Genomic DNA, 27,141 nt, shown 5'->3' on the forward strand with positions numbered 1-27,141 from the left:
TTAATTATAAATCACTGAGCAGGTGTATATATCAGAAAAGGTTTTAGCAGTTTAAAATTCCTGTTATAATCAGAAGAGACACAAAGGAGTTTTAATCTAATGATGGGCTTTTGCAAATGCTTTGCTTTCTGTTTTTGTCAACAGAATGGAACATGTAGGATAAATGAAAATATAAAATTTTGTGGTGAGAAATAAAGGGAAAATGTTGTAAAGACAAAGGACATTTTCCAATATTAGCAGTTTCAAAGTATTACATATATATATATATATACATATATATATATATATATTCTTGTAAAGATACTTTACAGTGGGGTTACAGTTACATGAGTCAGGCAATGAGTACATTATCTTTTTTTTAATTGAAAATATAGTACAGAGTGGTTACAATTACATGAGCAAGGTAATGAGTACATTTCTTATCAAGCATCGTTCCCTCCTCCTTTGTTTCCCCTTCCTATCCCTTCCCATCTCCCCCCGCCCCCCTTACCTCCCACCCCGGCCAAAGTTGTAATGTTTGTTTTTCAACTTAACATCTTATATATCTCATTGTTGCAATGGGTCCACCTGTGTCCCTATTTAAACAGTTGGTTTTTTTCCCTTCCCCTCCACAAATTATACTAAGATCAAATACAGTGAAAACAGGGGTTATACCATGCGGGAGGGACATACAAAGCAACAAAAAATAACTTATAACTAAGTTAAAAACAACAGCAAGAAAGAAAAAAACATTTGAGTCCTTATCTTGGGGTTCATTTCGCCTAAAATCAACTTATCTGTCTCAGACATATACTAGTTATTGCAAATAAGGGAAACCATGGGACCTATGTTTCTTTGGGCCTGGCTTACTACATTTTCTATCCAGCACTGTTACCCCCTCCTTTGTTTTTCCCCTACCATCCCATTCCTCCCCCTTCCCAACTGCTCCCCCGCCAGTTGTAAATTTCATTTTCAACACAGTGTCTTGTACATTTCATTGTTACAATGGGTCAACCTGTATCCTTGTTTCAGCATTTTGTTATTTCCCTTTCCCTCCCCAAATTAGAAAAATGTATATACAAGATGCAGGACAGTGGAGTCAAATAAAGTGACAACAGGGGTTATACCATGAGGGAAGAATATACAAAAGAATAAGCCAGGCCCAAAGAAACATTCTTATTGGTTCCCTTACTTGCAATAACCAGTATATGCCTGAGACAAGCAGAAAAGGTCAAAAGCTATGTACATATGACCAGATAAGATGATGTTAAGCGAAATGAACCCCAAAATGGGGACACAAGTGATTTTTTTTCTTGCTTGCTGTTGTTCCTAACATATTTATAATGTATCATGTGATTTTTTTTGTTTCTTTGTATGTTCCTCCCCCACAGTATAAGCCCTGTTTTCACTGTATTTGATGTTGGTGTCCTGCCTCTTGTATATACACTTCTCTAGTTTGGGGAGGGGAAGGGAAAAAAACAAAATGCTTAAATAGGGATACAGGTTGACCCATTGTAACAATGAGATGCACAAGACACTATGTTCAAAAACGAACTTTACAATTTAGGTGAGAAGGGGGGAGTGTAGTTGTGGAGGTGGGAGGGAAGGAAGTGTAGAGGAAAAACAAAGGAGGAGGTAACAATGCTTGATAGGAAATGTACTTATTACCTTACTCATGTAACTATAACCCCTCTGTACAGTATTTTTGCAATAAACAATGTATTAAAAATAAAAAAAATATACCAAATAAAAAAATTCACATAGTACATTAAAAACAACAGCGACAAAGATAAAATCTCTTGTGTCCCTATCTTGGGCTTCATTTCACTTAGCATCATCTTATATGGTCATATGGACATAGCTTTTGAGCTTTTCTGCTAGGCTAGTAAGATTATCCTAGATGTATTCTAGTTATTGCAAATAAGTGAAACCATGGGACCTATGGTTCAACGTATTTTTAAAACTGTTTCAGTAATAGTTGAATAGTTTTCTTTCTTCTTTCATTATTCATTTTACATCTGCTATTATTCAAAATTGAGATAAGAAACTTGTAATATCCAGAATGATGTTGTGTTTAGTAGTTACTTCAAATTTGAGGGAAAAAAATGGGTTGATGATCTTTGTTTATAAGTCAGAAAACTTGAGAAGTAGTAGACAGGAGGAAAAACAAAGAAGAAAGTTTGAGATTGAGCAACAGAAAAGGTGTCAGGATAATTTGAGGACATGTGGCAACTCTGAGCATGAACATGAAGATGGAAAATGGAAAGAAAGGATAAATATGCATGCATTTAGTCGAGGGGTTCCCTGAGCTCACGGTTAACAGCCTTGTGACATGACTACAGAGATGTCATGAAATCTATCACACTTGGAAAATCTCGAGTGGCTACTGGTGACAGCAAGTGAAAAGACTCAGTCTTCCTCATTTTAAGAGCTGTATAGCAAATGGTTACAATCCAGTAGATTGTGAAATACTGAAAAAGGGCCAAATCAATTCATGTTCATTGTATTGACTCCCTGGGACATTACTGTAATCAGAGACAATGAAAGTGACAACACACTAACAATCCAGGACTGATGCTCATTACAGTTAGAGTGAAGATAAGCTAGAACAAAGGACTGGTGTTCATTATAGTATAGCATGAAGATAAACTGGAATACAGTAATGCACCATAATCTATGCTGTAGCATTCAAATGATTACAAGCACAAAAGGTTGCTTTGTCATCAAAGACAACACGGCATACATTTCCAGACTCCAAGGCTCAAATCACTATCTGTGGTTTACAGCAAAATAAAGACCCTATTTTGCTAAACAAATAGACTAAGTTCTTTATCTTTTATTACAAAATATGTTTTCCAGAATAGGATAAAATATTGAAAATTAAGGGGAAAACAAACAAAAAGCAATCACCCAAAACACCACGAAAATTCTGATTCTTCGGAAAACCTTTCTCAGAACTCTGAGCATTCTCTGAGCACTTTGTATGCCAAAAAAGCTAAGGTTGATGTTGCCAACTCCTGCCAAAGACTCAGACAGGTGCTCATAAATCACATTTCTTTCCAACTATACATACCATGGATAGGTTAATTATTCTCACATGTGTTAATGCTGCCAGATCTCATAAAATCACATCACTGATGAGTGGTGTATTTCATCCTAGACTTTTCCAAGGCATCACACATGTACCAGCTGCTTTCAAAGCAAAATAATGGTTGTTCTTGCTGTGTCCTTATAGCATCCACTCAGTTGTAGTTCTAAGGCAAAATCATCTTCCATCATTTTTCCCATGTACATAGTTACCAGAGTGCTTTTGTCCTCTCTCCTCTCTCTTTGCTACTTGTTTTAACACAGAGACTATTCTTTATCTAAATGGAGCCAATAGGCATGGTAAACAAATATTTTCATTACCTTAAACCAACCAAACTTACACAAGGTTTCTCTCGATAGTTTTCAATATTTCTTGCCTAATTTTAAAATGAATAAATTCTCCCCCAAAATATTTCATATTGTTTCATGCAACTATCCACCTTATGATTTCTCTTGTCACTAATAAATTCTTATATCAATGCCATTCTTCTCTATTCCCAGGCCCAGATAAATCTTTTCTTCCTTGTTATCTTGATACTTTTGAAATCATAGTCATTGAACAAACCACAGAAAATTATTTTTTGATAGATAAGGTATGGGACGTTTTAACACTATTTATCTCTTTTATACTCTATCCTAAAACAATACAAGGAGAAACTATTTTTATTCCAACTTTTCAAATGAGGACATAGAGTCTCAAAGTAAAACATCTTCTCTCTTTATACCACTCTTGAAAGGTGAAGCATCTGTCACATGTTATTGAAATTATTGAGTTACCTGCAGTCTATTACTATCCTGCTGAAAGAAAGGTCTTTTTCTACATCAACCCTAATGCCCTGCCCAGAGCCTGCATATGCATGTTAGACAATACATTTTGAAGCCAGATGCTAGTAGCCTAAGCCTGTTATCTTAGCTACTCAGAATACTCAGGAGGCTGAGATCTACTACATTGTGGTTTGAGATTTGCCCTGTCAAAAGTGTCCATGAGATTCTATCTCCAAGAACATAGCCAGCAGAATGTTGAAGATAGGGCTTAAATAGTAGGACATCAGTCCAAAACCCTGTGTGAGAGGGAAACAGAGAGAGAGAGAGAGAGAGGCAAAGGAGAGAGGACAGAGAGAGAGAGAGAGATTGAGAAAGGAGAGAGAGGAAGGAAGGAGGGAGAAAGGGAAGGAGGGAGAGAGATGGTAAATTACTAAAGGAAGTAGGATAAATACAGAGAATGTGATAGGCTGTGACAGAAATTTAATCTCAGTTAAAAAAAAAATCATCCTACTAAGGACATAGGACCAAGGTTTTGGAAAAATCCTGACATGGTTTTATTTCCTAATGTTATCTTAATGATGACATTAAGGAAAAGAACATTATGCTAAACAGAAAAAAAAACTTTCCAGAAAGTATTTCACTCAGTTTGCATAGTTGTTCTCCCTGACACTGAGCACCTGCCGGAGTCTATTTGGCAGGAGTTGGCAGCATCAACCTTCGTTTATTCGGCATGCAAAGTGCTCAGAGAATGCTCAGCCTTCTGAAAAAGGTTTTCTGAAGACATGTAGAAGGTTACTGCATTCTTTTCTCTGCCATATCCTTGGCAACTTTGCCCAGCTGGACACAGGTCTTGTCTTCTACTCTTTTGCCAGTTTCTGAGGTTGGTAATCTTCTCCTGAACCACTTACTTAGAAAGTCAACATGGATATTTCTTCTCAACACACTTGGTCCATTGGGTCAATACCACAGACAGAATAAAATAGGTGGTATTAATTGTCCAATCTGGCTCTCAGGACTCTTTCTAGAAAATCCCAGACTATTCTATGAAGAAGAGAAATTAAGTGTTTAGAAATTTCTTGACCACAAGGACTCACAGTTAAATATTATATAAGCAATGTGTCTCTAATTCTGTTGAAAGTCAAAATTGAAGATTTAGTGGAAAATGGTATCTGTAGCAGCCAATGTCTCTTTAGGATTTTTGTTCCTCAAACCAGCTAAGCTATTTTCTACTGTAAAGCCTTTAGACTGAGTATTTATCCCCAAGGTGATCATACGATTCACAGCTTCACCTTGTTCTGATCTCCAGGCATATGCTGTCTCCTCTAAAATGCCTTCCATGACCCAGAATTTCTTAAATATCATCACAGCCACACTCTGTGCCTTTTGCCATCTTCACAGCATCACCTCTTCACGCTATCAGAGAGTCAGCAACAGCAGCAGTATCAGAAGCAGCGGGACTAACATTTATAGAGCACTTAACTTTTCCAGAAGGCTGTGCTAAGCACTTCAGATGAACTGAACATACAGCTCTCACAACTTGCTTCAAGCAAAGAAACTGAGGATAAGTAACTCACCTTACGATCATCTGCACCAGTAAATGGCTTATGAGGACGATAAGAAGTTTAAGTAGGAATTGTACAGGTGAATAGGCAGGTAAGACACTTTAGTGAAGTGACATATATATGGGAAATTTCAGTGAATAGTTTCTGGTTTTGTTTGGCAATTGTTCATGTCTCATTAACATTATTGGTTAGTTAGTTGTTGGCTCAGGGCTACCCCTTAATATCTATCCTCAGTACATGTGGTTTTGGAAGAGTTGGCTATATGTCTACTACTCAGAATAACCATAGCCACCTAAGGAAGTTCATGGAAAAATTTTCTTGATGCCAGTGTGAATATGGAAGGGTGCTCTTATAGAAATGCACAGATAATATCATTCTGGAACAACGAGTGGCCCTTTCCTTCCATTTTTTCATTTTCATTCACATTGTCAGGACTTTGGAGTGGGCTTTAATACTCATTTCCTCTGTGATCATAAGCAAATCATCTGCCGTTTGGCATCTCATAGTACTTTGTTTTAAGAAGAGATTGCAACAAGTCGTTTAAATAAGGATACAGGTGGACCCGTTGCAACAATGAGAAGTACAAGTTGTCATGTAGAAAACGAACTTTACAACTTTGGTGGGGGGGTAGGGAGGATTGGGTGGGGGAAGTGGGGGGAGGGTGGGAAGGGATAGGAAGGGGAAACAAAGGAGGAGGCTACAATGCTTGATAAGAAATGTACTCATTATCTTGCCCACGTAATTGTAACCCCTCTGTACAGTATTTTCACAATAAAAAATAAATAAAAATTTAAAAAAAGAAAAGATTGCACTCAGCCAGTTGCTGGTGGCTCACACCTATAATCTTAGCTACTCAGGAGGCTGAGATCTGAGGACTGCAGATCTGAAACCATGGGACTCTTTCCAGAAAACCGGAAGTGATGCTATGATTCAAGTGGTAGAGTGTTAGCCTTGAGCTGAAGAGCTCAAGGACAATGGCCAGGCCCAAAGTTCAAGGCCCACAACCAACAAAAACAAACAAACGAACAAACAAAAAAGAGGTGTTGAGTGTTTATTTCTGCTGTAGTATTACTTCAGCTATTCAGTAAGTATACGGTTTTCCTCTGAGAAAGAAGCAAGTCATTCAAATTAAGAATGTAACTAATCAGAAATTTACCTAAATAAATAATAAGTAGAGCAAGCTTACCTAAATAAATAATAAGTAAACCAAGCTACTACTGAAGCCAGAACTCGATGCAAGTCAATTCCACAGCCCAGCAGCACTTGCAGGTACAATACTGATCTCAGAAGCAGCACCTCCCATTTTAAATCTGAGTCTCAAATGGGTTGAATTTGTATCAACTATGGTTAAAAAGTACTTAGTTCATTGCACAATCTTGAGGTAGAGTTCCATAAAATGTGTTTTAAAAGTTCTGACACTTAATGGATTAAAGAAAGAAAATCATTTTGGGTAGATACATGGTTTTCTGGAGAAGCAGAATAAATGAGGCTTCCATTAAATAAAACTATCCTTTCTCAGCTAAAACCTAGTTCGAAGTTCATAGGAAGACAATGACAAGGCAGACAGGCATTTTCTATATTGTAAAGATAGGCAAACTAGGGTAGAAAAATAGAAATGATGGGTGAATGTACATACGTAAAGATGGAAGTAAGAAACTCAAGGTGATGGATAGATAGATGAATGAGATGATGGAAGGGATGATACTGATCAAGATGCATTGTGCGAATAAATGGATATGATGGCTTGAAACCCCTTCATACCACTATTTTGAAATAGTAAAATATGCAAGAGAAGGAAAGATGACAGAGAGCCTGATGCTGTGAAAATTACCAGATTCACACACAAAACACAGCAGGTAGAAAGGGTGGAATATGAAATTTTCATTTCCTGACTTCCAATACTCTTTCTACTTGGCCACATTCCCCTTTGTGCCAATTGTCTTATCATCACTGTTAGATGCCACTGCTCTTTCTTTTTTGTTAGGTGCACACAGGAGAATAATACTGTTTTCAATAGGGGAAAGGAAGAAAATCATTATAAAAAGCCTAGACAGATGCAATAACACTGAGCTGACTTCAGATGTGTTTGATGCCTGGGGTTTACACAACCAAATACACATCCAGCAATACTATAGCTTCTACACCAATTTCAGGCCCAATGCCCACATGTATGATTGATGGAACTCAATTAATACTACTTTCTGCTGCCTGATTTCTTAGTGACACCAAGTTATCTCAGCATGTTACAGCTGCCCTGAAATTTCTCCACTGGCTCCTGCTACAATTGAGTATTGATTGAAAAATTCTATTACTGTACTTAGTTACATAGCTTTCAATAAACAGGTCACAGGTGGCACTGTGGCTGGTTTCAAGGAGAGCTGAAAGATCTGAGAGCAATCAGATACCTGAGAAAATTAGCAAGAAGCCTCAGCTTCTTGAGCAGCATGTGTGGCTCTGTGTGCTTGAGTGTGACCTGGTAATTGAGTATGTACTGACTTGCTTTGGGCCCTCAAATGAGGCACACTGACTCCACACAAAATGGAAGATACTTATTTATTTACTCTAAATGGAAGATATTTAAATCAACCTGATTATATTTCAAATAAAGGCAAGAATAAAAGATAAAAATCATCATTTGGCATGTGATCATTTGTAAGCAACTAATTCACTCATACTTTAACTAACATTATTGAGCAATGCCTCTGTCTCCAAGATTGAATTAAATGCTCTTCTCAACCTCAGGCTGTGAGTTAAGTACTGGGAATACTAAGACAAATGAATGCCATCATCAAGAAACCCTAGTCAGAGATTAACAAACCACAACACAGGTGCCTGATCTTACAAGCCATTTCTTTTTTTATGTAAGCTTTATTGGAATGAAGCCAAGCTCATTGATTTACATATTGTTTCTGACTGCCTTCTGGCTACAATGGCAAAACTGAGCAGTTATGACAAGTGTGACTATACTACAGAGCCTATATACACATCACATGGCCCTAGAAAAAGGTTTTCCACCTGCAATCGTCACGGGCACTAGTGGATGATGTCCTAAATTCCTAGTAAAGAAAGATGATCAACTATTAAGGAAAATTACCTAAGACTAAGTTTTCCTTCAGGTGAATAAGAGGATACATGAGAAATTTTGAAAATAATGAGCAGAGTGAGAAAGGTAAAGCAGGGGGTGTCTGTGAAGCTGCAGAATGGACTAAATAAAATACAGACTGGCATTAATATTTCAAATTCTCAGGAAATGCATCCTACATAAAATCAGTTGGGCATATGAAGAAGAAGGAAGGAATCTGTATATAGAGAGTATTTTATAATATATTGAGGAATCTGGAATTTATTTATAGAGAATTTGAAGGTGTTTAAAAGATTAAACACATTGTAGTAGTAAAAATTCAGCCTGTGTTTGTCTTACACCATGAAAATCTGGAAGTTTCCTAACAAAACTTGACAGATTGTCTGAATGGTTCTTTCACCACTTGACCTTAAATGTAGTAAATCAGATAAAATTGTTCTAAATTCATTTGAGTTCTCAGATTTAAAAAAAAAAACGAAGAATGCATGTTCTTTAGATATGTTTAATACACACAAGGTTGGAGTCATGAAATGTAGTTCACTTGATTAAAAATGAAAAATCTGATATGTAATTACTGTGGCATTTTGCTAAGACTGAATTGTGTCCTCGCAAAAATTCATATGTCAAAGCCTGATCTTCCTTATGATAGTCCTTAAAGATGGTGCCTTTTGGAGATAATTAGGTTTAAATGAAGCCACAAAGATAAGGACCTCATAATGGAACTAGTGTCCTCAGTAGAACACAAAGTAACCAATATTCTCCTCCATCATGGGAAGATATAACAAGAAGATGGCAGGTTGCAAACCAGTTAAATTGCTCAACACTTGGAAATGGTCCTTACCAGCCTTAACTGTGAGAAACAATGTCTACACTCTTAAGTCATGCAGTCTATAGTGTTGTATTGTAGCAGCCTGAACAGACATCACTTACATAGTGATATTTACAACTTGATAATAGCAAAAAAAAAAAAAAAAGGATTAAACAAAAGAATAGTCACTTCTTCCATCATTCTCCCCCATTGACCAATATACATTAACTTAGAAATTGACTGGTTGAATTACAACCCCTATGTACAACTACTTAAGATAGTTTTAAAGAAATGATTGATAGTCAATCTTGTATTTTAGAACAATCTTTTTTTAAGAAAAAAAAATGAGTATGAATAGCAAGAAACTAAAAACTATCAATTTAGGAGGCAACTAAAATGTACAAGTTGAAATTCAGCAGCCTAGGATTCAGTAGTGCTAAAATTTCTACTAAAAGAAGAAAAACGAAGAAGACAACATGCTTCCTTGAGCATTTCCCTATAAATGTCACTAACTAAAAACATAATAGCTGGGAAGTTTGCTTTTATTTCTGCATTTGATTCAAATAAGAAAATCATAGAAACATAGAAAATCAAGATGTGGCACATTTAAAAGTAGACACTGAATGTAATAAGGGAAAGATGAAAAGGAAATAATAGAAGCCAAGAAAGTTATCAGTCAGTCACAGTGTTAAGGTCTTCACATGTGTACTAATATTTAATTATATCCACTGAAATAAATTAACATGTGCACTAATTTTAAAGGGACAATGGAAGAGTCCAGATTATATAACATGTTTAGAAGAGAAACTGGTGTGATTTGTTCAATGAAATTTTGGTGTTTTCTCTTGTGGGAAAACTCTGAGAAATTGCTTTTACTGAATCCAACCAGAAATGAGAGCATTCTCATACCACAGATGTTTTCTGTATGTCTCTTCCCATCCATGCTTTTTGCAGGTTTTCTGGATACAGTGGAGACAATACAGATTTGAGTCTTAGCAACACAGTGATCACAATCTATCCTACTGGCTATAAACAACTCCATAAACAACTCACTTAGAAAAGTGACTCTATTCTTTGGGATCAACTCTCTGTTAGAATTCAAGGCAATTGCATATTATAGCATGCATGAACATACTTAAGCTCATGAGACCTATTCACTAAGGAGATATTTGGAAAACTTCAATAAGGAATATGTTTCAAATAATTTCTCCTTAAAAGTATTATGAAGTACAGAAATTGGTTTTGTTGATGCTTGAACCTCTGGGAGATACTAATTGTCTCTGAAATAGTTTACTCTTTCCTTGAAATCTAATAGATGATACATTTGAAGAGGTTAGGTATTATGACTTAGTTTGTTCTGCATTTAGTCTAGAGTGATATGACAAAAAGCACCTAAAAAATGCCTTTAGTTGAAGATAATGGCTTGGTTAGTTGGAGCTACTGGCCTGTATATCTAGCTGAAAAAATTCTCTCTTTGCATTCCAGTATCAATTCTCAATTAATGTAATTCATCCCACATACTCCAGATTCCCACGATCATAACACTAATTATTTGAATTACCAACACGGGACCTTGTTTACAAATGCCTGAGTTTCCCATTCAGAATAAAACTCCCCTTTGCCTGAGATAAATCCATGTGTGAGAATTCAGAAGCACGTACAGAATATGTTAAAATTGAATTGTTGCTTATTGTTGAGGTTCGGAAACCTCAGAGGTAAAACAGGTTTCCCATAGTCTGTGATGTCCAGTGAAATACTAGAAATGTATGCTTTCACTAGTCTTCTCTTGTACTCTGACAATAGAATACCCTAACCTGCAACCTTCTATTGTAGCTGATTTCTAGAACTTTGAAAACTTAGCTTGGTCTTCCTAAAATCTGTAAGCTTTTTAAAGAAATAACATAGTTGTTTTTCCCCTCTACTAATCTGGTAGTGCTCAATCCAGGACAAAATATATACTATATTAAAAAGAAGGGAAAGAAGGCTATTAGCTTAAATTTCTAGAGAATTATAGAACCTAGGACATAATTGAATGCTTACACAACCCTGGGGTATTGACTAGGAGTTGACACAATCCAATAATAGCAAGAATGAGAAAAAAAAATGAGAAGAAGAGGAAAAAATGTCTGTTAGGGAGCTAGTGCTACAAAACAAAATCCCACAAACTAGATGGTTTAAAAGCATAAATGTATTGTTGCATACAATACAAGGTTTGAAATTCAAGATCAAAGTTGCAGCTGGGCTGAGATCTGTAAAGGAGCTCTGAAAAACTACCAGCACTTACCCATTACTAATGCCTACATGCAATCATTTATTTATATCATAATCCATGTGAAGGCTAATAATTAAGTTGTGGTAGTTGTAAAGATTCATATTACCACACTGATTTTATAGACTTTTGCAGACAATATCGACCCTCTGCTCTGTGGAGGGTGTGAAGGAAAATCTTTTTTTTCTGATTTCTACCCTGTTTCTAGTGATTTTTCTGGCAATCTATATATCTAGTTATTTATCTATCATCCCATCTATCTACTGACCTCTCATCTGTCTATCCTTTTTATGTGAGTACTCAATTTCCCCTATTTTATAAGGACACCAGTCACATTGGATTGGGTATCGACATTGTATCACTATGACCTTATTTTTTCTAATTTTATATCTGCAATGATTCACTTCAAACATAGTAACATTTTAAGATACTGGGAGTTCGGATTTTATATATGAAGTTAACTCACAACATAAAATCTGAACTGACTTTTAGCTGCCTTAATTTTCTCGTGGATATCTTGTTGGGTGCATCTGGCTTTTCATATAACTGTCTTCTTCTTACAGTGATACCAGTCATTTAGAGTAAGGGCTCCTAATCTTATCTAAGCTTTCAGGTTACATCTGCAAAGATCCTACTCAACATAGTCATATTCATATGTATCAGGGATATTCAACAATATTTTTGAGGAGAAATAACCCATAAAAGCCAGGATAAGAACAATGGAGAAGAACTAAATGATCTCTATTGACTGCTTGATCTTGTATTTATGAAATTATTCACACTGAACATTCCACAGTTTAAAAATGACAGTATAAGCTCAACCTATTACACATAGAATCTCTTCTGCAAAAAAATGTATTTCCCAAGAGGAAAAAAAACTGGGAGAAAATAAGAGTTGACTCTGTTCAAAAAGAAATGTACTCATTTCTTGACCTATGTAACTGTAATCCCTCTGTACATCACCTTTACAGTAATTTTTTTTAAGTTTCAGAGAGTTCACAAGTCCATGGAATACTATCCCCCAGATCCTGAAGTAAGTCTAGGTCCCAGCTGATCAAAGCCTTTTCAAATTTCAAAAATGGCATATTTTAGAAACATTATTGCTCAAATTTTATGAGCTTCTGAAGTCCTATAGCAGTGATAAACCTACTAAGATATTGAAAAAGTGTTTATTTCCTCTCTGAAAAATTGTCAATGCTAGTAGTTTGGAGGGATGAATAATGTAAGCTATTTTTCTAAGGAATCAAAAGTGCCTTTGTTTATGTAAGTCTGAAGTAAAGCCTTGTAAAATAAGTAGTTGTCTGTGCTAGTGCTCTACTACTTGAGCCACAGGACACAGACCTCCATTTCTAGTCTCTGTGTGTGTGTGTGGTTTATTGAAGATAAGAGTTCAACAGATTTTCCTGCCTAGGATGGCTTTAAACTGTGATCCTCAGATCTTAGCCTCCTGAGTAGCTAGGATTATAGGCATGAGCCCCTGGTGCCTGGCTCTTTTAGGAATTTTTTAAAGTTCCCAACTCCTGATATATCCCTGGAATAGGTCATCTCACATGCTTTAGGATACCCAGAGAGTCCCACATCCATTCAGGGAGGCCTTAAAACCTCTGACAACATGTATATTCCATTTCAAAGATATTCATAATGGGTGACCATATTCGTTTTCTTGTCTTCACTTGCAATTGTCTTTTCTAAACCAGAGGACAAGTTGCTTATTTCTCTAATATAGAACAATACTTAATCAACTCTCACAGCATATCATATATTGAACTTGCATGATAGAGTCATCACATCTTACAGAACTACAAGAAAATTGAGGTTAGGAATCATAATTGATTCTTATGTATTCCTTTAGTTTTAAACCACTTATCACAGAGTAGCAGTCATGCTAACAGCACAACTTAGGAAGCAGACACTCCTAAGATAGGTGGATATCCAGCAGATTAGACATGCAATTAACAAAATAAGATTGAGTAAACAGGAAACAGGAAGGATAAAGAAATATCAGAACTGTATGAAAGACAGGATGACAAAACTTTCCACTTGAGAATGGCAAGTAGGAGAGAAAATATCAGTGCAGCAGAAAAATATAAGGAAAAAATACCACGTGAACCCTAGACATTTTTCTACATTTCTCTGCCTCCTCTAACAGATGGCCTTGGTCATGTGACTTATTGTAGCCAATGGCCTGTGAACCAAAGCAGCATGTGCCATATGATAAATGCTCACCCCAGTATGCATGTCTCTCATTTCTGCTGCTCAAGTGATCTTGAAATACCTATGCTCCACATAGCATCATTGTAACTGGCTAATTCTCCTCAGCTCACTTCAAGTTCAGTTTTAGAAGCTCTGCATTCTCTAGCCAAGTACACAGAAAACAGCTATCAAGTTGAGAATACTTCAACTAGCTTCCTGTTTTCAACAGGGATGGAGAATTACTTCCTTTTCAACAACTTAGAGATGAGTTTCCTTCTCACAGCATCATCCACTCATATAATCTCATAGTGTTTAATTGAGCAATTCTTTTACATCTTCACAGACAGAGTTGGTCTCCAATTTCAACAGTTATCTCTTTAAGTCTATCCTCCCAGCATCTCAATAAATGATCTTCAAAGGGAAGATCTTTCATTTCCTGTGAGTCGTGGAATTTAACTGCTATTTGTGCAATAATCTTTTAATGTAGTAACCTCAGCAATTAGAATTGTTAAAGGGCCACTTGAGTGCAGATAAACAGCTGACAATAAGAATGATTTTAAAATAAAAATATCAAACGTTCTGATTCCTGTTTAATATGTGTGTATAATGTGTGCATAGGTAGGAAGCAATGTGGTAACAAAAGCCATAAATTAGATGGAAGTACAGGTAGATGCCAAAGCCTGACATGCTGCTTAAACTTCTTTGTGCCTATAAACAAAAAAATGGGGATAATAATATCTGATTCACAAGGTTCATGGAAGAATCAAATGAACTAATAATGCATATGGAGAACAAAATCTGATTCTGGTCAGCATCATGTCTATCTCTCTTTTCTCATTTTCTCTCTCTCTCACACACACAATCACACACATATTACATTAAGAACATCCATTCAGAGGGAAAGTGGCTCAGTGGTAGAGTGCTTGCTTTGCATGCATGAGGCCCTGGGTTTAATTCCTCAGCACCACACAATCAGAAAAAGCTAAAAGTGGTGCTGTGGCTCAAGTGCTAGAGCTCTAGCCTTGAGCTAAAGAGCTGAGGAACAGTGCCTAGGCCCAGAGTTCAGGCCCCACAACCAGCAAAAAAAAAAAAAATCCATTCATTAGTACTATAATAAGATATATTAGAATTGTATACAAAATAGGAAGTCAGGACCAAATTTCCACTTGCTAATCGGATGTTGTCTAGAAAGAGACTCACATTCTTAGAGAAGAGAAAGACAACAATGTCACCAGCTATATTTGACAGCTTCCAAGCAGGCAATGGACAGCTCCTCAAACATCCACACTGGGGCTTCATCCCCTCTGAGAGAGCTACTGGCAAGGGATATCTCAAACCTCTTTGACAGATAACAAACAAAGGGCATTGAAGGTTTCATCCTAGATGAAGGGTGATGTTTAATCCAGAGTGATTTATGGACTGAGTCACATGGTTTTTATTGACAAATTCTTGATTAGATCTTTGGCATTTTCTCCAGTCACAACTTTATCCCAATCTAAGTAAAATCAGATCAGAAAAGTCAGGTATTGATATAATTAAGGAGAAGAAAGTGAGAAAATTGAGAGAGAAATAGAGATGTTAAGATAAATAAAGGTATTAAGAGAAAGAGAGAAAAGGAGGGAGAAACAGTTGATAAAACCAAGTTGATTACATGTGATTTCTGGTTCTTTCTATTTTTTGATGTGACTTCAAAAAATATTTAGAAGTATGTATGGGAATCTGTGAATCTGAATTACTATCTTAAGACAGACAAAATACATAAAATTCAAGATTTTCAATGTTTTAGGCATTTAAATGTCATTTCTTAAAACCTTGACTTTTGTATTTTGCAATATTGTTCTTATTAGGAGTTTTAAAGTAATAAATGTTTCTTATTTCTAACTAGATTTTATTCCTCTTTTGAAGCTTTTTTAAATTGTTTAGCATAACAGGTGGCTCATGTCTGTAATCCTAGCTACTCAAGAGGCTGACATGTGAGGATCGTGGTTCAAAACCAGCCCAAGAAGGAAAAGTCCCTGAGACTCTTATCTCTGATAAATCACTGAGAAAACCAGAAGTGGTGCTGTGGCTCAAGTGGCAGAGCACTAGCCTTAAGCTGAAGAGCTGAGAGATAGCTCCCAGGCCCAGAGTTCAAACCCCAGTACTGACAAAAAAATTGTTTAGCATGTTCATAAATGACACTATGCTGGACCTATTAAGTACAAAGAGAACTATTCTAACTTTTGAAACGATGGATTGCTAAAACATCATGCTTGCTAATACCACTGTGGTGCAGCTAAGTATTTTGTCTGCTATTTTCTTCTATATGTCCCTCACTAGCTGCTTTCTTTAGCTGTTTTAACAAATACAGCACATCTTGGAAAATTAATGGACCAAAGCAACTCATCTATACCATCACCAGAATACTGTATGAAAACTAAAGAAATTGTTCGATCCTTTCATTAAAGAGGCAAATAGGAACCTAAAATCAAATATAACAAAATGTTAGTCATGAATCATACATGATACATGCACTGGAATTCCACAAGTCTATCATTTAAATACAGAAGAAAATTTAGAGATATATTAACGTATACAGATAGAAAGATATCTTTCTCATGTAAGTCCCTTGGAAGAATAGGGACCATTAAAATTTCCTAGATGGGTGCATAAAACATAGCAAATTATATTATGAATTAATCTTAACATCTCATCTTATGTGAGCAGACAATAGCTGGTCACTGAATATTGTAGGACCCCTATGAACTATAATCTATTTTTTTTCACTTTTAAATGTAAAATTAGAAAAGACTATGTTGATACTAATTGGTTGTTTACCTACTGACCAGCAGGCCTAAACTATTCAAAATTTGTTCCTTTATAAGGAAAAATGATATCTTCCTAGCCTATACTATTTATCAATCATAACACTTTGTCCTTCTTTCTTGTACCATTTATTACAGTTGTGCTCATTTACTTAGAATCTGTGTATGGACAAATTGCTTGTGAAACTAAGAACACAAATTCATAACATATATACATACGCACATACATACAAACATATGAAACATTTCAAAGCCAACCTAAAAAGACAAATATGAGAGAATCTTAACCAACAAAAATCCAGAACCAATGCAACAGCAATATTCACAAGACTGGAAATGATCTGAACAACTTAGAGGGAGGGGTTTGGGGGGGAGGAGGGAAAGTAGGAGAAAAATGAGGGAAGGGGTAACAAGTTTGACAAGAAATGTACTCATTACCTTACTTATGTAACTGTAGCCACTCTGTACATCACCTTGACAATAAAAAAAATTAAAAACTCAGAAGCAAAGCTGTGGCTCAAGCAATAAACTTCTAGGCTTGAATAAAACAGCCAAGCAAGAGTGCAAGACCCTGAGTTCAGGCCCCAATATTAATGTACTCACACAGTATCAATAACACACATGTTCACACATGCACACATATGCACACACACACACAGACATGCATGCACCGGTGCATGTGCTTATAAAAATAATAGCTGAAAAGGAAGAAGAACAAACAAAGCACAAGGAAAGCAATTTTTCTTTATTTGAATAGCATTATATTACTGCCTTACATATCTTTTTATTAACTGCATATGGTGAGCCCTAGAGCAACCAATAAAAATTAACTCAAAATATGTCATAAAAATAATTATAAAAGTAATTAAAATGTTACACTGTGAGGTACTTAAAAAGAGAAGACAAAGTAAAAGATCATGTACATTCTAAAGAAAAATAAATATTCCACAACTCATAGCCAATGAAAACGTCCAAAATTGCAAGAAAAATAGAGATGTTTTCAGGCAGACAAAGTCTGAGATGGTCATCGGCAAAGGGTACTCTACTGATTTTGTTTAGGTAGCAGAAAAATTATACCAGATGAAAACTTGGTTCTAAACAAATAAAGATTAGCAGGCACAGTTAATATGTAGGCAAGGAAAGGATATCTTATTCATTTTTAATTTTTAATTAACAAAGTGACAAATATGGTGTTGTAAAGTTTATAACATTGAGATATAAAATTTAAAAATTAGAACATAGATATGAGGGATATTGAAGTTTTCTCTGAAATATTTAATTTAAACATGAACTAGATTAATTACATTTGAAGTTTGCAAAAGTTAAAGATATGTATGTCAGATCATAGAGTAACCTTTGTAAACAATAAAACAGATCAGTTTACAGAGTTAATAAGGCAAAAGTGTAGATAAAATTGAATAGGAAAAAATACGCTTTATTTAAAATGATAGCAAGAAATAGGACTTAAATAATTGGAAGAATAAATAATAGTAGAACAAACTGAAAAGAAATAGCAAGATGATAGAATTAAATCCTCAAGTAAGATTTGGTATAGGAGTATACTCTTGGTATCAATCAATAATCAAATTGTATGTGAACATAATCATAATATTCAATATACATATGTGAAAACAGAACCAGGTAATCTGAAGGGATAGAAGGGCTGGTATAGATGGGAGAGAATGATAACAGGGGTAATGTTAGTTGAGATGCATTGTATTTATAAACTAACATTGAAATGAAACCTATTTGTTCAAGTATTTAAAGGTAATTTATATAGAAAAGAAAAGCCTGTGGTGCCTGTGGCTCAAGCCTATAATCCTAGCTACTCAGGAGGCAGAGATATGAGGATCTCAGTTGTAACCAGCTCTGGCAGGAAAGTCCAGGAGACTCTTATCTCCAATAAACCAATCAGAAAACCGGGAGTGGCGCTGTGGCTCAAGTGGTAAAGCTCTAGCCTTGAGCTGAATAGCTGAGAGACAGCGCCCAGAGTTCAAGCCCCATGACTCACAAAAGAAAAGAAAAGAAAGAGAATGAGAGGGAAGAATTGGGAGATAGTGAAGGAAAGAGTGACAATGTCCAAAAAGAAATGTACTCATTACCTAACTTGTGAAACTAACCATTCTGCACATCAACTTTATAAAAACATTTTTTTAGATTTTTAGTATATATTTTTATTGAAAAGATACTGTACAGAGGGGTTACAGTTACATGAGTAAGGTGATGAGTACACTTTCTATTGAACATTGTTACCCCTCCTTTGTTTTCCCCCTACCATCCCTTCCCTCCCCACCTGCCCAACTCCTCTCCACCCCTCACCCCCACACCTGAAGTTGTAAAGTTTGTTTTCAGCACACTGTCTGGTATATCTCATTGCTACAATGGGTCAACCTATACTCCTATTTAAGCATTTTGTTTTTTTTTTTTCATTCCCCTCCCCAAATTGGAAAAATGTATATACAAGATTCAGGGCACCAGAATCAAATACAGTGAAAACAGGGGTTATACCGAGGGGGGAACATACTAAAGGAAAAAAAATCATATACTACATTATAAATAAGTTAAAGACAATAGCAAGACAAAAAAAACCACTTGTGTTCCTATCTTGGGGTTCATTTTACCTAACATCATCTTATCTGGTCATATGTACATAGCGTTTGACCTTTTCTGCTTGTCCTAGATATCTACTAGTGATTGCAAATAAGGGAAACGATGGGTAGAGCAGGTCAGATCTGATTGAGTCAGCTAGAGCAGCAGTAGAAGCATGCTTCCTGCTCATGGAGACGTGACCCACAGGCATGTGTGCCTGGTTTACCAGCCATGAGCTGTCCACATTCCCTACATGCCCCCAAGGGACCAATCAGTGCCCCTCACAAGTGCCTTGCATCAACTCCCCCCTAAGTGATTGGCCGGGAAGGACTCAGGAGGTTGGGAAAGCTGGACCTATAAAATTCCCAGCTTGTGCAGAAATAAAGGAGACCTATTTAAGCAAGTTCTCCCGGCATGTGTTCCTTGGGCACATCACTCACGCTTACCTCCTGCCAGAGATGTAGCCTCACAGGAAACCATGGGACCTATGTTTCTTTGGGCCTGGCTTACTTCACTTAATATAATTTTTTCCAAGTCTTTCCATTTCCTAACAAATGGGGCAATGTCATTCTTTCTGATGGAGGCATAGAATTCCATTGTGTATATATACCACATTTTCTTGATCCATTCATCTACCGAGAGGCATCTGGGTTGGTTCCATATCTTAGCTATGGTAAATAATACTGCAATGAACATAGTTGTGCTGGTAGCTTTAGTATGGTTTTGTTTGTGATCATTTGGGTAAATGCCCAAAAGTGGGATTGCTGGGTCATAGGGGAGCTCTATGTGGAGTCTTTTGAGGAACTTTCACACTACTTTCCAAAGTGGCTGAACAAGGTTACACTCACACCAAAAATGCAGTTAGGGTTCCCTTCTGTCCACATCCCCTCCAGCATCAGTTGTTATTATATTTCTTTTTTTTAAATAAGTTTTTATTGTGAAAATACTGTACAGAGGGGTTATAGTTACATGAGCAAGATAATGAGCATATTTCTTATCAAGCATTGTTGCCTCCTCCTTTGTTTTTCTCCTACCATCCCTTCCCTCCCACCTCCATAACTACACTCCCCCTCCTCGCCTAAATTGTAAAGTTCATTTTCAACATAGTGTTGTCTGCATCTCATTGTTACAATGGGTCAACCCGTATTCCTATTTAAACATTTTTCCCCTTTCCCTCCCCAAATTATACCAACATTAAATGCCCAATGAATAAGTGGGATAAAGGCTTAAAGAGAAACTTCTCTGAAGAGGAAATAAGAATGGCCAATCGGCACATGAAGAAATGCTCAACCTCCCTAGCTATAAAAGAAATGAAACTCAAAACCACATTGAGACTCCACCTCACCCAAATTAGAATAGCTATAATCAAGAACTCTAATAACAACAGATGCTGGAGGGGTTGTGGACAGAAGGGAACCCTACTGCATTGTTGGTGGGAGTATAAACTTGTTCAACCACTTTGGAAAGCAGTATGGAGGATCCTCAAAAGACTCCACATAGAGCTCCCCTATGACCCGGCAATCCCCCTTTTGGGCATTTACCCAAATGATCACAAACAAGACCATACTAAAGCTACCAGCACAACTATGTTTATTGCAGCATTATTTACCATAGCTAAGATATGGAACCAACCCAGATGCCTCTCGGTAGATGAATGGATCAAGAAAATGTGGTATATATACACAGTGGAATTCTATGCCTCCATCAGAAAGAATTGACATTGCCCCATTTGTTAGGAAATGGAAAGACTTGAAAAAAATTATATTAAGTGAAGTAAGCCAGGCCCAAAGAAACATAGGTCCTATGGTTTCCTTATGTGCAATAACTAGAATATGTCTGGGACTAGTAGAAAAGTTCAAAAGCTATATACATAGGACAAGATAAGATGAAGTTAAGCAAAATGAACCCCAAGATAGGAACACATGTGTTTTTGTCTTTCTTGCTATTGTTTCTAACATATTTATAAGGTACCACATGATTTTTGTTGTTTGCATGTCACTCCCTGTTTTCACTGTATTTAATGTTAGATTTCTTGATTATAGCCATTCTAATCAGGATGAGGTGGAATTTCAATGATGTTTCAATTTGCATTTCTTTTATGGCTAGAGAAGTTGAGCATTTCTTCACGTGTCTATTGGTCATTCTTATTTCCTCTTCAGAGAAGCTTCTCTTTAAGTCTTTAGTCCACTTACTTATTGGGCAGTTGTTTCTTTGAGGATTTGTTGTTGGGGGATTTAATTTTTGGACTTCTAAGTCTATTTTAGATATGGGACCCTTGTCGGTTGTATAGCTAGTGAAGATCTTCTCCCAATCCGTGGGCGTTCTATTGATCTTGCTAGCTATGTCCTTTGCCATGCAGAAGCTCTGCAGTTTCATGCATTCCCATTTGTCCAACCTTTCCTTGATTTGTTGTGTTTCTGGGTCTCTATTAAGAAAATTTTAGCCTGTGCCAAGGAGCCCTAGAGTTTCTCATATTCCTTCCTGTAATGTTTTCCGGGTATCTGCTTTGACTTTGAGGTCTTTGATCCATTTGGAGTTGATTCTGGTGCAGGGTGATATATAAGGATCTAGCTTTACTGGTTCAATATACGCAAATCAATTAATATTATTCATCACATCAACAGGAGCAAGAATAAGAACCACATGGTTATCTCAAAAGATGCAGAAAAAGCATTCGACAAGATCCAACACCCCTTTATGATGAAGGTTTTGGAAAAATTAGGAATCCACGGAACATTCCTCAATACAATAAAGGCTGTATATGACAAACCTACAGCCAGCATTGTACTCAATGGTGAAAAACTAAAGCCATTTCCTCTTAACTCAGGAACAAGACAAGGATGCCCACTCTCTCCACTTCTCTTCAATCTAGTATTAGAATGCCTAGCTACAGCAATAAGACAAGATGCAGACATAAAGGGGATCCAAATAGGGAAAGAAGAAATAAAACTCTCCCTCTTTGCAGATGACATGATCTTGTATTTAAAGAATCCCATAGACTCCACTCCCAAATTACTCAAGCTGATTCAAAACTTCGGCAAAGTAGCAGGTTATAAAATTAACCCCCAAAAATCAATGGCTTTTCTGTATGCCAACAATGAGAAAAGTGTGGCTGAAATTACGAAAGCAACTCCATTTGTAATAGCCCCACAAAAAATAAAATACCTAGGAATTAACTTAACTAAAGAAGTGAAGGACCTCTATGATGAAAACTTTAAAATCTTGAAAAAGGAAATCAACACAGAACTTAAAAAATGGCAAAACCACCCATGCTCCTGGATTGGAAAGATTAACATCGTGAAAATGGCAATACTTTCCAAGGCTATCTACAAATTCAACGCAATACCTATCCAAATTCCAACCTCATTCTTCAAAGAAATAGAAGAGGCAATCCAAAAATTCATATGGAACAATAAAAGACCCCGAATAGCAAAAACGCTCCTGAATGGAAAGAACACTGCTGGAGGAATATCAATACCAAACTTCAAACTCTACTATAAAGCCATAGTAATCAAAACAGCTTGGTATTGGCATAAAGAACAGACCTCAGGACCAATGGAATAGAATTGAAAACCCAGAAATGAACCTACAGACCTATAGCCATCTAATCTTCGATAAGGGAGCTAAAACAATAGAATGGAAGAAAGACAACCTCTTCAGTAAATGGTGCTGGCAAAATTGGTTAACTACATGTAGAAAACTTAAGCTAGATCCTTATATATCACCCTGCACCAGAATCAACTCCAAATGGATCAAAGACCTTGAACTCAAAGCAGACACTCTGAAAACATTACAGGATGGAATAGGAGAAACCCTAGGTCTCCTTGGCTCAGGCCGAAATTTTCTGAATAGAGACCCGGAAACACAACAAATCAAAGAAAGGTTGGACAAATGGGATTGCATAAAGTTGCAGAGCTTCTGCAGGGCAAATGACATAGCTAGCAAGATCAATAGAAAGCCCACGGATTGGGAGAAGATCTTTACTAGCCATACAACGGACAAGGGTCTCATATCTAAAATATACTTGGAACTCAAAAAATTAAACCCCCCAACAACAAATCCTCAAAGAAACAACTGCCCAATAAATAAGTGGGCGAAAGACTTAAAGAGAAACTTCTCTGCAGAAGAAAGAAGGATGGCCAATAGACACATGAAGAAATGTTCAACATCCCTAGCCATAAAAGAAATGCAAATCAAAACAACATTGAGATATCACCTCACTCCAGTTAGAATGGCAAAAATCAAGAACTCTAACAACAACAGATGCTGGAGGGGATGTGGACAGAAAGGAACCTTACTTCATTGTTGGTGGGAATGTAAACTTGTTCAACCACTTTGGAAAGCAGTATGGAGGTTCCTCAAAAGACTTCACATAGAGCTCCCCTATGACCCAGCAATCCCACTTTTGGGCATTTACCCAAATGTTTACAAACAAGACCACACTAAAGCTACCAGCACAACTATGTTTATTGCAGCATTATTTACCATAGCTAAGATATGGAACCAACCCAGATGCCCCTCAGTAGATGAATGGATCAAGAAAATGTGGTATATAAACACAATGGAATTCTATGCCTCCATCAGAAAGAATGACATTGCCCCATTTGTTAGGAAATGGAAAAACTTGGAAAAAATTATATTAAGTGAAGTAAGCCAGGCCCAAAGAAACGTAGGTCCCATGGTTTCCCTTATTTGTAATATCTAGTATATGTATGAGTCAAGCGGAAAAGGTCAGATAATGTGATGTCAGGAAAATGAACCTTTAGATGTGTATTTTAATGTTTTTTTCTTTCATGCATGTGTTTCTAACACATTTATAAGATTATCTCTTTGTTGCTTTGTATGTCCCTCCCCCACAGTATAACCCCTGCTTTCACTATATTTGATGTCAGTATAACTTGTGGAGGAGATGGGGAAAAACCAGTTGTTTAAGGATACAGGTGGACCTGTTGCAACAATGAGAAGTACAAGTTGTCATGTCCAAAACGAGCTTTACAACGTTGGTGCGAGGGGGGGGGGGGGGAAGGGGGGGAAGGAGGGGAAGGGGGGGAAGGAGAAGGATTGGGATTAGGGGGGGAGGGGGGAGGCTGGGAAGGGATGTGAAGGGTAAACAAAGGAGGAGGCTGCAATGCTTGGTAAGAAATGTACGCATTATCCTGCCCATGTAACTGTAACTCCTCTGTACAGTATGTTCACAAATAAAATTAAATTTAAATTTAAAAAAAAAAAAACGGATCTAGCTTTAGTTTTCTTTTTTTTTTTTTTTAAATTTTATTTTATTTTATTTGAGAACATACTGTACAGAGGGGTTACAATTACATGGGCAGGATAATGCATACATTTCTTACCAAGCATTGCAGCCTCCTCCTTTGTTTACCCTTCACCTCCCTTCCCAGCCTCCCCCCTCCCTCCCAACCAATCATACCCCCCTCCCCCCCCCCCCACCGACATTGTAAAGCTGGTTTTGACATGACATTTTGTACTTCTCATTGTTGCAACCGGTCCACCTGAATCCTTAAACGACTTGTTTGTCCCCATCTCCTCCACATGTTATACTGACATCAAATATAGTGAAAGCGGGGGTTACACTGTGGGGGAGGGACATACAAAGCAACAAAGAAATAATCCTATAAATGCGTTAGAAACACATGCATGAAAGAAACAAAAACATTAAAATACATATTTGAGGTTTTGTTTTCCTAACATCACATTATCTGACTTTTTCCGCTTGACTCATACCTATACTAGATATTGCAAATAAGGGAAACCATGGGACCTATGTTTCTTTGGGCCTGGCTTACTTCACTTAATATAATTTTTTCCAAGCCTTTCCATTTCCTAACAAATGGGGCAATGTCATTCTTTCTGATGGAGGCATAGAATTCCATTGTGTATATATACCACATCTTCTTGATCCATTCATCTACTGAGGGGCATCTTCTCTGAAGAAGAAAGAAGGATGGCCAATAGACACATGAAGAAATGTTCAACATCCCTAGCCATAAAGAAATGCAAATCAAAACAACATTGAGATATCACCTCACTCCAGTTAGAACAGCAAAAATCAAGAACTCTAACAACAACAGATGCTGGAGGGGATGTGGACAGAAAGGAACCTTACTTCATTGTTGGTGGGAATGTAAACTTGTTCAACCACTTTGGAAAGCAGTATGGAGGTTCCTCAAAAGACTCCACATAGAGCTCCCCAACGACCCAGCAATCCCACTTTTGGGCATTTACCCAAATGATCACAAACAAGGCCACACTAAAGCTACCAGCACAACTATGTTTATTGCAGTATTATTTACCATAGCTAAGACATAGCTTTAGTTTTCTACAGGCATTTAACCAATTTTGCCAACACCATTTACGGAAGAGGCTATCTTTCTTCCATTCTATTTTTTTTTTAGCTCTCTTATCGAAGATTTGGTGGCTATAGGTCTGTGGATTCATTTCTGGGTCTTCAGTTCCATTCTATTGGTCTTCAAGTCTGTTCTTGTGCCAGTACCAAGCTGTTTTGATTACTATGGCTTTGTAGTAAAGTTTGAAATTTGGTATTGATATTTTTCCATCACTGTTCTTTCTGCTAAGGATCATTTATAAAAACAAATTTTAAAAGGAAAGAAAGGAAAGACTGGGAACAATTCAAATTTGTAGTAATAGCAAAACATTTATATGTATATGTACATTATGGTATAGTCATATATTTAAATACTTTTCATTACTTAAATGAGATTAAAATATTAATATACTCAGTCATGTGGTTGAATCTCAAGACCTCTGTCTTAAGATAAAGGAACTTGCAATTTTCATTATATTATTTCGTTTATATATATAAAGTTCTAAGACAAGAAAAACTATTTTGAAGAAATAAAATTCTTTTTCATGAGGCAAGCACACAGGATTATTTTCTGGCATGGTGGAAATAAATTACAACTCTTATAGTGATGGAAATAATGAATTATATGCATTGTATAGCTTTTTGAAAGGGAATACTTATGATCTATGTATTTCACTTGCTCACATTTACACATTTTAAATAGGAAAAAACAAATTAACACACAAAGGAATAAAGAAATGGAATAAAAATTCAGCTTCATTTGTAATCAAAAGTTTCCTCTAAGACAATGGAATATTCATTTTACATTGAAACAGATTATAAATTTTAAAAACAATATTCAGTGCTGAGAAATTTTCATCACAAATATTCTCACAGGATAGTGAGGGAGACTAAATTGGCTTCACTTTTTTGGAAAGCCTCTGATCTAATTATTCCACTTCTAAGTATCATTTCAGAGGAAATAAATCAAAGATACAGACAAAGATCAATGGAAAATGAATACTCCAAAGCATTACTTATAATCAAATGATAGTAGGAACAATCTAAATGCTTAATAAATTCTAAGTGGAACAAGTCAAAAGCAGAATTATATCTCCATTATCACAAAGCATGATATGTGAAAGAAAAAATTGGCAAACTACAGGGGAGTTAGCAACCATATTTTCTCTGAATGATAGAATTACAGTGGAATTTTCCGTTTTTTGTCCTTCAAATTTTTTCCTGTTTACTCTGAACAAAAATGAATCTCTATTAAAAATACATCCATAAATAAAAACAGTAAGAGTTAGCATACAAAAATAGATCATCTTCAACATAGTGCCTTGTACATCTCATTGTTACAATGGGTCAACCTGTATCCTTATTTCATCATTTTATTTCCCTTCCCTCCCCAAATTAGAAAAATGTATATACAAGATGTAGGGCACCAACATCAAATATCGTGAAAACAGGGGTTATACATAGGGAAAGAATATACAAGAAAAACAAAAAAATCACATAGTACATTTAAAATGCATTAAAAAAACACTATCAAGCAAGAAAAAAAACACTGTGTCCCTATCTTGGGGTTCATTTCAGTTAACATCATCTTATATAGTCATATGTACATAGCTTTTGCCCTTTTCTACTTGTCCTAGACTTATACTAGTTATTGCAAATAAGG

The 27,141-nt window shown here is 36.4% G+C and overlaps 1 protein-coding gene across 1 annotated transcript in view; it reads right to left on the reverse strand.

Annotated features, from left to right (window-relative positions):
- The window catches only part of Nell1 (neural EGFL like 1), an 837,848-nt gene that overhangs the window by 200,323 nt on the left and 610,384 nt on the right, over positions 1 to 27,141 (reverse strand). The gene's annotated exons all lie outside the window — the stretch shown is intronic.

This window comes from Dipodomys spectabilis, unplaced genomic scaffold, assembly GCF_019054845.1.
Source record: "Dipodomys spectabilis isolate Male_0828 unplaced genomic scaffold, ASM1905484v1 ptg000145l, whole genome shotgun sequence".
Classification (NCBI taxonomy): Eukaryota; Metazoa; Chordata; class Mammalia; order Rodentia; family Heteromyidae; genus Dipodomys; species Dipodomys spectabilis.